The following is a 14,841-nucleotide window of genomic DNA, read 5'->3' as shown; positions in this document are numbered from 1 at the left end:
GGAGCAGAGACCAAGTACATAGTCCACTATGTTCTGTTTACGTGGTTTGAGAGGTAACTCCCATCCCTCTTTAACCAAACATAAGGGACCCCTAACTGGATGTCCAAACAGAAGTTCAAAAGGGCTGTAACCAACCCCCTTTTGAGGAACCTCTCTGTAGGCAAAGAGAAGGCAGGGCAAAAGGATTTCCCATATGTGCCTAAGCTTCTCAGGGAGATCTGTTATCATACCCTTGAGAGTTTTTTTGAATCTCTAAACTAACCCATTGCATTGTGGGTGATAGGGTGTGTTGAATTTGTAATTCACTCCACACTCCTTCCACATAGCAATCAGATAACCAGACATACAGTTTGCATCTCTGTCTGATAGTACCTCCTTAGGGAAACCTATTCTGGATAAGATTCCCAGGTGAACTCTAGCCACAGCAGGAGCTGTGGTAGTCCTAAGGGGAATTGCCTCTGGGTACCTAGTGGCATGATCCACGATCACTAGTATGAATCTGTGCCCAGATGAAGTCGGAGGATCCATGGAATCAACAATGTCAATCCCAACCCTCTCAAAGGGAACCCCCACCACAGGTAGTGGTATCGGGGGGGGGGGGGCGTTGTAGTACCACTTGCCTTACCACTGGCTTGGCAAGTGATACAGGAGCGAAAAAACTCCTATGTGTCTTCTGACATGTGATGCTAGTGAAAGTGAGGGTCAAGCCTGTCTCAGGTCTTACTTTGGTCTAAGTGTCCTGCTAATGGGATGTCATATGCCAGTGTTAATAGGAAGCCTTTAAACTTCAGAGGTATAACAATCCTCCTGGTAGCACCAGGCTTGGGGTCTCTACCCTCTTAATACAGAAGGCAATCATCCCAGTAGATCCTGTTGGATCCACTGGCAATCCCAGCAGCCTCAGCACCAGCTTGCTGTCTTAGGGGTTCAGGAGGAGAGGGGCAGCTCAGCTGCTCCTGGCTCAGATCTGCCTTGGAAGGGCCCCTGGTCCCCAAGAACTCAACCTGGTCAGGTTCAAGTTTCTCTGAAACAGTTCCTTCTCAGTGACTGAGTTCATCTCCCTCAATAAAATGATCCTCACTCTGAGGCATGGGGGGGGGAGACATTGCCTTACCCTTTCTGCTCCTTCTCTTGAAAGGCACTTGGTCCATCTTTTCAGGATCCAGGGCCTTTTCAGTGGAATACATTTTTGCCTGTGGTGTAGTCATGGCAAACACACCTGCAGGGATGTCCAGCATTTCTGCATGTGTCCTGAGTTCCACTGCAGGTCTCCAAATCATTGCCCAACAAGCATTCTACAGGGAGGTCTGAGCTAACCACAACTCTCTTATGGCCAGTTACCCCTCTCCAGGTGAAATTCACAACTGCCAAGGAAAGGTTTGTCCTGACATTGCTTGCGTTGGTCACTTGGTACATGTCACCAAGTATGATCTGTTCAGGGTCCACAAGATTGTTTGTCACCATTGTGACACATGCACCTGTGTCCCTGTATACATGGCCTCCTTACCATTGATCAAAGGCTGTTGTCTGTACTTGCCCAGGTTACTGGGACTGACAAATAAGGAGGCAATATCCATGCCTCCATCACAGACCAAAAAAAACCTGAGTTGGAATTCTGACTAGGCCAGAATCCATATCAGATCCCCAGGTTAACCCTACTATACCCTTGTTCTGTACACCACCACTTGGAATTGAGCTAGGGGGAACAGTTGCCTTAGGTGCCTATATGGAGATTATTGGCATGCCTCCAGGGTCTCTCTGAACAGGAGCATTGTGAGGTGTTTCCGGAAAAGGAGGTGCGCACTTTCCTTGCAGAGGCCGTCAGGCAAATTGTCCCAGAGTTGCGGGAGCATAACAGAGAAGGCTCTATCTCCCTTGGAAGGGGTTTCAAACCGGGGGACCACTAGCAATTGGCTCTCGGAAGATCGCCGTTTCCGGCCGACAGGTAGTTCCCCAGATGCTCCTTGATGTATGTTGGGGCCTGGCCGAACATTGCTTTATGGGCAATGCAGAGGCCTTTAATCTTAGCCCTCTGCTTTATGTGGAGCCAGTGAAGTTTATGCAGCAGTGGGGTCACATGTGCCCTTCTGGGAAGCCTAAAGATCAATCTGGTGGCATCGTTCATGGTCACGTGTAGTTTATTGGTTAAGTTTTCTGGTAGGCCAATATACAGGGCCTTCCCGTAGTCTAGTCTCGATGTAATGCTGGCCGATATTATCATCTGTAGTGCCGTTGGAGAGATAAGGAGGGCAAGTCTTTGCATCTGTCTAAGAAGGCCTGTACAAGTTCCAGTGACGGTGGCTACTGGCCATAGAGAGCTCTGCAACAATCTTGCTGCATAGGCTCCTCAGGACCACTGTTCCAAATAAGGTGCGCACGCGCTCGCACCTCTCTTCCAGAGAGTGCGCACTCCCATGTTTGGAGTGCTCACACACACAGGGCATCCCAAGAGACAGTTCCCTGCAGCCACTTTAAAATGCGAGCAGCACAAAAAACAGGCACTCCCTGGATGCGGTTTTGGCCGCGTGTGTCAGGAGTGCAGGTGCGGCTGGCTTGGGTCTTGCTGTTTTTTGGCATAATGCTAGGCAGATTGTGTCTTTTTGATTAAGTATTCATGTTAATCACAGCCCATTGACGAGCTGTGATTAACATGAATACTTAAACAAAAGCCCACAATCTTCCCCGCACCACGCTTTACTAATAAAAGAGCACAGCAAGTTGAAAAAAATGCAGCGTGTACTTTCAGAAAGTACACGCTGTGGGGTATATTATCAAGGGGTTTTATCTCCGCTTTTTTGGCTTTAAAAGCCAAGAAAGCGGAGATAAAATTATCTCCCTATTACCAAGCTGTCGCTAACACCAGTTAGCGACAGCTAATAGGAGATAGCGACCATCATGGGCCCCACTTTGCATGTCAGTGATATTTATCACTAATGATATGCAAAGTGGGCGTGCCAAGATGTTAGCGACTGGAAACAGTCGCTAACATCGCTATCTCCTATTACCAACTTTTGGAGATATTTGCGCTAAGGGCGAATATCTCCAAAAGCTAACACCTGCCCTGAGCAGTTCTTAGCCATGTTATCCAATGGGAGGTGGATAACATGGCTAAGAGCATTTGCTCGATAATGCATGAATATCGCTGACTTTTCAGCGATATTCATGCATTGCGGGCGTTTTTTATCGCATTTGCGATAAACCTTGCTAATAGCAAGGTTTATCTGCGATAAAAATCGCCGATGTGCGGCGATAATTTTTGTCTCTAAACAAGTTAGAGACAAAAATTATCGCTAGTTGTTGATAATATACCCCTGTGTTTTTAAACTTGCTGTACTCTGGTTAGTAAAGCGGGGCTATGAGAGAGATTGTGTGCTTTTGTTTAAGTATTCATGTTAATCACAGCTCGTGAAGGGGCTGTGATTAACATGAATACTTAAACAAAAGCTCACAATCTGCCCTGCGCCGCGCCTTAATAACAAGGGTGCAGCAAATTCAAAAACACAGCGTGTACTTTCAGAAAGTGCACGCTGTGTTTTTAAACTTGCTGTACTCTTTTGAGTAAAGCGCGGCTGTGAGAGAGATTGTGTGATTTTATTTAAGTATTCATGTTAATCACAGCTCGTGACGGGGTTTTATTAACAAGAATACTTCATCATCAAATTGCCTTTTCTGTTTTTCTGAGTATTTCACACCAATGTCAACAGTCATGTGGAAACACCTTTAGTTGTTTTCCAAACTTGCCAAAGACACTTGAGAGGTCTGCACTTGGGTCATGTTGCCGTTCTCAAAGAGATCATTTGTTTCAAAGATATCATGAGTCTTCATTCCGTACTCTTGGATAGCCAAAATGAAATTCCCAACGTTCTCCAACTGATGCCAATTTTGCTTGGAGGCCGTGTTTAATTTTCTTACAGATCCAGTCTGAAGTTGATTAATTAGGTGGCAAACAACAATGCAATCTTTTAAGCCCTGTTGGAAATTCTCGCCAATAGCCGCGCCGGTGACTTCTTCGATCCAAAGGTGCAGATCCTCTTCAATTTGTGGGTCATACTTCAAGGTGATCTTGTTCTTGACCTCGGCAGACAGGCCGTAGGTGGGTCCTTTGTTGAAGTTACTCATGCTTCTGCCAGTGCTGTGGAGCTGGGCTCCGTTAGGTCTGGGGGCAATAAAGGGCAAAAATAAGTGCCCCAGTCTAGCAAGTATGACTGCCTATGGAAACCGGGCGATATCTTTACGACCCAAAGATGCAAACAGACAAACCGTTTGACCAGACGACCATCAGTCTCCAGATGGGCACCAACAAAGGGGCGAGTCAGGCTGGCATGTCTGCGCCGGGAACCAGATGAGATATCTACAACCAGAATGGTATAATGCAACCACTGGACAACTTCTCTATTTCACTGCATATGGGTACCAACAAAGTAGCCTCCCAAAATGGAATGAGTGTGTATGGCTTTAGTTGGCAAGTGTATGAACCCAAGTACTGCGCTGCACCTAAAGAACCGGTCATTCAAAACGGAAGCCAGGAGACGGGAACAAATGGATATGAAATCAGTGACAGCGATTATCAGGCGGAGTACCCTGACTATTATCTGGGCGAGTATCCAGACGACTACCCAAGGGATTATCATGGCCACTACAGCGACCAATGCATTGATTATTAGATGTGCATGGATTGATCAGTATTAGTTCTTACTTTATTCAATGAAGACCAATGTAGCCTTGCACTTCTTACCTGCCTTCCATACACACTATAACGCTTAACATAATCCAAGAATTATTGCATTCCAAACATTCCCTGTTCCCGCCTCTTTTTATAAACCTATGGTTGCATTTGGTGCTGCAAGGTTTATTTTTTTAATTCAGTAGCATAATCAATAAATACATAAAAAGTAAAAAAATAACATTTTGGCAGGTGAATTATTCGTTGTTTTTTTTTGCAACTGTTTCATATAAATCTTAAAAAAATTGAAAAAACCAAAAAACATGAACACTTAAGCAAAAGCCCACAATGTTCCCCGCTGTGGTATGGGAATATCAACTAACTCCAGATGACGCTGACGTAATGTCCAAATTCGTTTTATTGGTAGAAATACCTAGAAAGTAAATACAGAAGAAAGAGCCAACGGCAGGAGCGACTGTAGTAGTAAGAAGCCAGCAGCAACAGTCGTGGGCAGCAAAGAATCATTAATGACATAGCACGGTTCTGGACAAAGCATTACACAAATTAAAGAAACAGTAAAATCCCAAGAGATAAAGTTAACAACATATGAATACCACACCCACACTGGAGAGATAGCCAGGGGGGGGAGGGGGTCGGGGGTCTGAGGGGCGTCATTTGTGCAAGTATTTTGCCATTTAAAAAGCACCTGCTGCAGCAGAGTTCCTGGCCTCCGGCAATTATCAGGCATCAATTAAAATGCCAAGTTAACTCTGGTGATTAATGTCTTCCTGGAAAGAGACAGAGTTTTGACTCATCCAAAGGTAGCGTAGTGGGTTAAAATGACTGCTGCTAAGAATTGAGCCAGTAACTGTCAAACAGCTGTGTGTACACTGCAAGTATTATGTTAGAGCTTTATGTTTTTTTACCAAGTCTTTCATCATCCTAATCTTGCCAAAAGGGCAATTTGGGTAGAAAACAATTCTTGTTATTAAAGAGAACCCCTAACACTGGTGGTACATTTAAATTCTGAATTTATATAGGGATTCTTAAACTATATTGCCTACCAGTATCACTGACATGTTACTCCTACATTACACCTTGAAGTCCTGTCTAATGTAACATTTCTCATACACTGATTTACATACCTATGATTGTCTCTGTCCAATGTGAGTAAGATGTTAAGTGCTCTGACACCTTACAATGGTATGAGTGGTGCTATGAAACTAAATGATTCTGAGAGACAGTAATTCTGGAGACTTGAGGGGCACTGTTAAAGGGCGGAGGTGAGGGAATCCATGGCATAAGTGGTCATTGGGGGGTGTTAACAAACATTGTCGCACAGGGTGCCACCAGTGCTAAAGCCGGCCCTGGAGATAGCTCACCTGTTATTCCTTTTTTTGGGCTCTCTCTTTAACTCTTCTCTGACTTCGGGCCTCTTTTCTTCTACCTTCAAATCAGTTGTTCTTTTTCTTTACATAAGCAGCCTTCTTTAGCTCCTAATGACATCTCTAATTTCCGGCCCATCTGCTTCCTTAAAAAATTCTGGAATATATTGTGTTTTCTCAACTTTCCCTTTCTTTTCAAGGTAATGACCTTCTCTACCCAGTTAAGAAGGTCTTTCGTCGTGGTCATTCACTAAAATACACTTTGCTTTCAGTTTCTAACTCAAAGCTTCGTGCTTGTCATCACAAACACTCTTCACTTCTTATTCTTCTTGACCTTTCTGCTGCTTTGACACAGGGGGTCACTCTTTCCTTATCTACACGTCGGGTCTCTAGTACTACTCCTAACTGGTTTCATTCTTCTCCTGCTTAGTTTCCTAGAAAAAACAGCATCCTCAGCAGGCCAGTAGCTCACCCTGTTCTCTGAGTTGTCTCGGGGGCTAGGTTCTAGTCATCTGGTCTTCTCATTGTACAGTATTCCTTTCATTTCTGTCATTTAATCCTTTGACTTTCTCTTCCATTTCCATGCTGACGGCTCTCAAATCTGTTTCTGCATTTCTTCCTTATCCGACATCCTTCTTGCCTGTATTTATGCTTGTTAATCGACTGCTGAAAACTGGTAAAAAATGTAATAGAAAAAAAAATAAGATCCTCTTGTTCCCAGCTTCAGCTGCTATTACCACCCATTGTCCTATCGTTTTATATATATCACTATTCCTACTTTCTCCTCAGTTAGAAATCCTTGTGTTATGTTTAATTATTCTCAGACTTTCCCAGAACAGTTGTGTTCTGTGGTCAGGTCTTGCTGTTTACATCCCCATGATATCCAGAAAGTCAAATCCTTTCTCCCCTTCTCCTCCATCCTCCTCCTGGTCCCGTGCCTGGCCCTTTCTCGAATCAACTACTTTCCTTCTTTATATGTTAAAGTCCCTTAATCACTGCTCTCCCTACTCCAAATCTACTTAAAACATTTGTGTTTGCCTCCTTGTTTCTCTTAACTATCTTTCTCCGACTTCCTATTTAGCCCAGATTCTTTGTTCACTGCTTTCCTTCCAGCTTAGATTTTTTTTATCTTTGTGTTAGCTTCAAGGGTCTTCTCTCTCTTGCCTCAGCTAACTTACTTGATGTCTCGGTGCACTCCAAGTCTTTCTCTTAGTTTTGATTCCACATCTATGTAGTTTCTATTCTAGTTGTTTCTTCACGCTTTCACTTCTTTACATTGCCGCCTCCTAACCTGTTAAATAATCTTCCACTTTCTATTCTCTCTGCTCCTATCTTTTCTGGTTCTAGGGCAGTTTCCAGTCCTTTCAGCCACGATCTGGCCCTCCAACATTGTAGCTCTGAGCATCTCCAGGACCTCAAGGCTTGCCAGCGTACCCACTTTCTACTGGGCCTCTGCAGGAGGGGATGCAATGGTAAGGGTGTGTTGACCCATAGTAAAGGGCAGACCTTGGTGAACATTTTACGCACATGCAGCAGTGGCACACAAACCCTCTGATGACAGTCAATTGACGATGCGCTGGGCAGTTATGTTTCAGCATAGCCGACTAGGACAAAGAAAGTCTTCAAAGTGCAGCATTTTTGTAGATGGCTCACAAGTGCTCCCCAACAGGCCTTCAGTTCTGACAATCATCTAACTCCCTGCTGTATTTCTAAAAGTAAGTAATCAAAACTCTTCTGTATGTGTCTGGTGACCTACCTTCATTCTCTCATCGTCCACTTCCTCCATTTGTTTTAAGAAAAAGTTGCTTAAATTTGAGATGGGGAATTTAACTCTGTTGTTTGCGACCACTAAACTTCTGCAGGAGGGCCTTCTCAATTCCATCAGAGTATTAAACTTGTGTGTTCTTTTCAGACTTATTTTGTTGAGGCAGTGATGTATTTTTGGAGCCCATAGACACATTCACAGTATTTCAGTGTACTCTGGGTAAACAATATATTTTATGTGATCCACTCCTTAATTCCTTTTACCGTCTTCTTAAAAAATAGTATGCATTGCTTTTATTATGGAGCTAAGCCTCATCAGATTCCAGGTCTTGGCCTACTCGTCGGTCACAGAAATTCTAATTTGTATGTCTGTCAATAGGCAAGACCTTTAATTTTTAGTAAAACTATATATAAAAAAATACTTGCTATAAGACACTTTCAGCCAGTCTTCTTCAACCATTGGTCTCTTGTTGCATCATTCACATTTTTCACCCACCCACAGTAGCATACAACATGAGCCAATGGATCAGCACCCTGCAGACAATGGATAACTTCAGTGTGAGTGACGGTATTCTACTCTTTCACAAGAGCACATTCACACCCAAAGTAGTAACCTTCAGTACCAGGTACTAGTATAGCAATGTGTGCTTTTTGGGACAAAACAAATGTCTCTGCTCTTAGCTAATGTTTTTTTTAATATTGTCCAGTGCCCAGCAGCTCCACCAACAATTAAGTCATAGCTGTCAAGGTTTTAGATAGCTATGTGTGACATTTTCATAAAGTAAGTGGTATTATGAGTGACATTTCAACCACTATGGGTGACACTTGTGAGCAAGTATACCTGGACTGAATAAATGCTACTAATACCAAAGTGTGTGTTAACTGCATACAAAACCGGTGCAAGGCACATTTATGCCCAGTCTGTACTGTTAAAGCCTGCAAATAGCCTAGCATTTTGGGTCTCTGTCTCGTGCCTGCACTCAGTAATGCTACATAGTAAAGTGTGCTGATGTCCTATTCAATAAAACAGTGGCCATCCTTGCTTACTGGGCCTTTGCTATGCGAATGACCCCTGACTCTACCTGAAATTATCCACATCACAATATCAATTTAGGAAAGGATTGTCTTACCATCATCCAGGTATGCATGTCTAGGGTCTGCTGCTGAGATCCTGTGACAACTTCAGATGCAGCCAAAAGAGGTCACTCCAGGGGTTAGACTTGGACGAGATGACCAAGACCTCTGTCTTATCGGGATTGACTTTCATTGAATTATTAGTCATCCAATTCACGGTATATCTCAGGGCATTTTGGACCTGTAGGGAGGCCTATTGAGTGTTATGGATTCGGAGGATAAGCTGAGTGTTGTCTGCGTAATTCAAAACTTGACAATTCATGCGTGCTAGGGCAGCTAGGATTGGCTGGAGGTATATGTTGAAAAGAAGCAGGGACAATGCTGACCTCCACAGGAATCCACACGTAAGAGCACCTTTAACGGACACTAGCTCCCCTAGCTGAACCCTCTGGGACTGTTCGCATAGGAAGGTCTTGAGCCACTCGTCTGATATCCCACAGATAACCAGTTCGGTGAAACGGGTTAGGAGCTGAGCATGGTTGACCGTGTCAAATGCCGCTGAGAGGTCCAAAAGAACCAGCGCACACAGTTTTTTGTTGTCCGCTTTGATTCGGAGTTTGTCAACTACCGGTAGCATCACCAGTTCCATACTGTGGTGGTCCCTGAAACCTGACTGACGCCCCTGGAGTAGCTGGTGTTTCTCTAGGAATGTTGAGAGTGATGTTAGGATGTGTTGCTCTATTACCTTCACCAGAAAGGGAAGCTGCGAAATGGGTCTATAGTTTTTAAGACTAGCGGCATCCGCCCCTGGTACCTTCGGCAGGGGAGTGACCCTAGCTTCCTTAGGTCAAAGGGGAGGTAGCCTGTCTCCAAGGAGAGGTTCAGAAAGGCAAGAAGTTGACTTTTAGGCACGGCAGGGCCATGCAGAACACCCTGGGGGACAAGGGTCTGCCGGAGAGCCTGCTTCATCAGGCGAGACAAGGAGACTTGGTCCAAGCTAGGGAAGGATGAGAGTAGATTGTCGGGCACAGGAAGCGCCGGCTGCTGGTCAGGGGAGGCCCGGTTAGTCGGGGTATTCTCAATCTCCACAAAGATGTCCTTGACCTTCTGTAAGAAGAAGGTCTGGAAGGTGTCACTGTCTACTGGTGGGGTGTCTTTTTTTGCTGTGACATTTGGCTGAGTTCTTTCAAAATGTTAAAGGTCTCTTTCTGTTTCTTTGAGGCCCCCATAATTCTAGCCTCATAAAATTCAGCCTTCCTAGTCAGGATGGCTTTTTTATATGTGGCTAGTAGGGGTTTGTGTGCCTCAAGCTCCACTTGGCTGCCAGATTTCCGAAATTGCCTATACGCTTGGCGAAGAGTTTGCTTTCTCAACCTCAGGTCTTCATTGATCCAAGAGTCTGCTTTGCCCTTATCTCTGACTTTCACTCTGTGTGCCGGGGCAACTTGGTCAATAGCTATACTGAGTGTATCGGCTATGGCTATACATTCTTGTTCGGGGGTGCAAGACGGGTACTTTCCGAGGGAGTCCGGCTAAGGTGCCATCAGTATGTCATCCTCAATTCAGTTCCAGCTACGTATTGTTTTCCACCCTAAGGGTGGATGCATCGGCTGACTGCCCAGCGGGACCCATCAGTTGATCAGCGAGTGGTCGGACCAGGTGCATGGGCTAATGGCACTAAGACAGGTTTTAGGTTGAGAGGTCCAGATGAAGTCAAGTGTGTGGCACTTGCTATGGGTTGGACATTCACTAATTGGTGAATGAGCTCATGGAGCTCTCAAACGGGCTGGCCAGCGACTCTCTAGGTGTGCTGTGCCAGTGGTAGTTGAAGTCACCTACACTAGGAGACGCTGGTAGCAAGAGCAGAGGTCGCTAACCATCTCAAAGAATAGATCGTTGAACCTGGGGGTCAGTCGTGGGGGGTGATAAGCTACTAGGATTACTATGCAGGAGGAGTTAGTTGAGATTTTGACACCTAGAGTGTCAACATTTTCAATATTCTCTGTTAGAATCTTTTCCACTAAAAGGCATTTGTTGAAAAGGATGGCAACCCCGCTCCCTCTAGAGTTGTCTTGTCTATTGTGCTGTGCCAGTGGGCGTCGAAGTCCCCAGGGAGCGCTGCAATCATGTCAGGTACAAGTTGTCTCCCAGCCAGGTTTCAGTGACTGCCAGTAAATCAATGTCGCCGTCCTGAAGGAGCTAGAAGACTTCGAGGCAGTGTTTTTGTAGTAAGCGTGTGCAAGGTCACTCTAAGACCTGGCGGTTGTGAGGGCGGAGTGTTTTTATGATGGGCTGGCAGCAGGCTCGAGAATCGTTGTCCTTCTTGTTGACAGGAAGGTTTTAAGTTTTTAAAGTCTCCACTGCCCTCCTATCAGTTCCTGGAGGCTAAAGCTCGGAGTTGTCTTGCTGAATATGACACAAATTGGCCTGGGTACTGGTCCCTGGTCCCAGTTGGGTGCTGACGGGCTTGCCTTAGACGCGGCCACTCCGGGCGTCCACTCCAGTGTGGGCCTAAATGTATTCCTGTCCGCCTGCCCACCAATCAGCGCTGCGCTGCAGCCGCTGAGCCCCCCTCTGGGCACTAGACCACGTTAACGGAGCAGAAATGCTGACAACCAGGAAGGGAAAGGGCACGTTTGCACAGGTACCATTTTCTGACTCAAATTCAAGTTCATATTCAATTACACAATGCGGGTTAACAATGACAGAGTGCAAAAAAAACCAAGTGTGTAAAAGCAAGCGTTGAGTTTAAAACCTGGTTTAAACAAACAGGAAATTGACTAAAATGTAACGTTTTTTGTTGTTGTTTTTTTTAAAAGCAACTAAAAAGCTGATAAAAATGATTAAGAGTGGTTCTAGTATAATTCCATGCGCAAATACAATGACACAACAGTAAAAAAAAATCAAGCCTTGGGGAACTGCCTAGAAGCTGGCGTGTCTCACCCTCTCTCGCTGCGCGTCTGCTTCAGCGTGGGCTTAAATGTATTCCTGTCCACTGAGCCCCCCCCCCTGAGCATTAGACCGCGTTAACAGAGCAGAAGTACTGACAACCATGGAGGGAGCGAGTAGCAAGTGAAAGGGAGCGTTTGCAGAGGTACCATTTTCTGACTCAAATTCGGATTCAATTACACAATGCAGGTTAACAATGACAGAGTGCACAAAAAAAACAAGTGTGTAAAAGCAAGCTTTGCTTTTAAAACCTGGTTTAAAGTTGAGTAAAATGTAACTTTATTTTTGATTTTTTTTAAAGCAACTAAAAAACTGATAAAAATGATTGAGTGGTTCAAGTATAATTTCATGTGCAAATACAGTGAACACAAAAAAAACAATCAAGCCTTGGGGGACTGCATAGAAGCTGGCATGTCTCACCCTCTCTACATACAAAGAGCTGCATACCCCCCCTGTAATGAGTCTGGAGCCAGGGCAGGAAAGGCAGGGACCTTCTGATCTTCAAAGGCCTCTTTGAAGTTTTCCCCTCTTCAAAGGCACTTTTTGGTATAAGCACTGAATCTCTGGCACCACCAAATCAGTGGTTTGCTGGAACCAAGGACATTCTGACAGGCGGTAAACTGCTGTTATATCGGAGAGGCTGCTATTTTTCTAACTGCATTGCTGGGATGGCCGGATGATTGCTGAGCTACAATAGGTTCTGCAACTTTGCTACTTTCTTTGCTGTCTTGGCCTTCTGCCTGTTGCTTCTTGCCTGGGAGTGAGAAGGACTGGACCTGCTCGCAACATCCTTGTAACCAGTTGCTCCAAGGGCTTGCTGATGCCCCCAGTTCTTGAAGTCTCAGGGCCATCAAAGTCTTACCTCAACACTGCTCAAGCTGCTAGACTCTGCCAACTGAGAGTCCAAGGGCCTTAAAAGTGGGTTTAGGCAGCTTTTCTACGTTAACACATCTGCTCTCTTTGCACCGATCAGCTCTGATACATGATGCTGACGTATCGCCCTTCGACCCAGCAGCTGCTCGATGACAGCATTTCCAATGCTGATGTGGATTGACAACAACAATCAGCATGGTTTGAGGATGAAAGCAAGCGATTCTACTACTGAAGTCACTTGATAATGATGCAGCACCTGCAGTTCAATGGAGCTTGATGGGAATGTGTGACCTTTTTGCTCGTCTCGACGACTACGCAGCAGGCTCTTGACCCTGAGACTTTCTCCATCCAAGGTATTTCATCAGCAGGACCTGTCTGAGTGATGTAGCCAGCCTGCCCTCCATTGTGGTCAGCCTGAACTTTGGATTTATCCTAGCTTAGCGTGACGTCAAGTAACCTTTTAGCTGTATTGACTTCTAAGCACTGTTTATGGATGTAATCTTTAAAAATTAATTCTTTGACTTCTACTTATTGTATTTTTGTAATTGTGGTCTTCTCTTACTCAGATAAATATTCTCTTTTTCTCTAAACTGCCTGTGTGGATTATTTTTGTGGTTTTTGCACTGTGCTACTGTCATTTAAGAGTTGCACAAATACTGTACACATTACCTCTTAAGTTAAGCCTGACTTTTCTGTGCCAATCTACCAGAGGGTGAGCACAGGTTACTTTAGGCTGTGCATCTGACTTATCCTGACTATTTGAAATTTACTCTTTATTGTTCAGTTAATTAAAACCATGACAATTTGATTTACATCACAAAATTATTAAAATATTTAAGATTCTCATTAAAAAAATGGAAAAAACAATTAATAAGAACAGGGGTTTAAAACTAGATTATTATCCTTCTGATCAAGATCAACAGTCAGGCAAAGAGTAGTTCATTAACAGTTAAAATCTTCCAGTTTTTTGTTGTTTAGACGTTTCTCAAATGCCTGCAAAAACTTAACCAACTTGCAACGTATTTGAGGGGCAGTCGCATTCAGGCCTCCAATAATGGCAGATCTACATGTTCGTAGTTTCTCAATCCGGAAGATGTGCTTTAAAAAATATATCATATATTCATCATCTTGCAATGACAAATTATATGTATTAGATCTTCTTTGGGGCTACCACATAATCGGCATGTGACGGCAGCGTGCTGTTTCCAAGCTGGTTCCTCAGCCAAGGTAGGAAATTTACCAAATCTCAATGCCATCAGCTTTTTCTTATTAAAAATGGAATAAGTTGTTTCCAGATAAGAAGCTGGCGTTTGTGATTTATAGCCATTGATCACAGCCCAAGAATGGGAACGATGGGAAAAAGTTTCTTTGTCCGTAACCAATGAGTGAAATTTGGCCACTTTATTTAGTGCCTGCTTTAATGCCGAAAATGGCAGATTTTTATCCCATAGATCTATTGAGCATGTGACCTCCAATGCATAAGTAAGGAATTGATTTGCTTTTGATTTTTTGTGTGAATTCAACTCTTGCCATAGGTAGGCATTAAGATTATTGTCGATTGCTTTTTGCTTGATCTGGTACCACACCTTAATATATGAATATAGTCTGGCTAGCTTCTCATTTTTTAAGCCAAATTCAAGTCTCATTTGCGATGGTGAGGACATGATAGGTAGTCGAAGACATTTTTTATAGATTTTAGTTATTAAGCTGTTTAGTAGGTCCGCGTCTCTTCCATGCATTGCCACACTTGCATATGTCAGGGTCGGAAGTACCTTGTACGCCATCACTGTTAAAAGAGGTTTTAATGATGGGCCTTCCAATTTCTTCGCCAGAGTACCTAGACCAAATATCAGTGCTCCTGCTTTTTGCATCAGATATTTCTTCTGGTCTATTAAATCAAGCTTTTCATCTATAAAAAAGCCCAGATATTTGTAGTTTGAGACTTTTTCCAATGGTTTACCATCTAACCAAATATCATGTTTTGAAACACGGCGTTTGGTTATCAGCATTGTTTTTGTTTTTGTGACGTTTAAGGCCAGTTTGTTTACCGACAGAAAAACCGAGAGTTCTTTTACTAATCTGGTTAGGCCCACCTTCGTTAGGCTCATGAGAACAATATCATCAGCGTAAGCC

At 44.0% G+C, this 14,841-nt stretch overlaps 2 pseudogenes; one reads left to right on the top strand and one right to left on the bottom strand.

Moving 5' to 3' along the window:
* Positions 1 to 3,720: 3,720 nt before the first annotated feature.
* LOC144752515 (calponin-3 pseudogene) lies at positions 3,721 to 4,119 on the bottom strand (annotated as a pseudogene).
* Positions 4,118 to 4,664, top strand: LOC144752514 (calponin-3 pseudogene; annotated as a pseudogene).
* Positions 4,665 to 14,841: the final 10,177 nt, after the last annotated feature.

This window comes from Lissotriton helveticus, chromosome 5_1 (assembly GCF_964261635.1).
Source record: "Lissotriton helveticus chromosome 5_1, aLisHel1.1, whole genome shotgun sequence".
NCBI classification, from domain to species: Eukaryota; Metazoa; Chordata; class Amphibia; order Caudata; family Salamandridae; genus Lissotriton; species Lissotriton helveticus.
The sequence above is the reverse complement of the archived record's forward strand: the minus strand, read 5'-3'. Positions and strand labels throughout refer to the sequence as shown.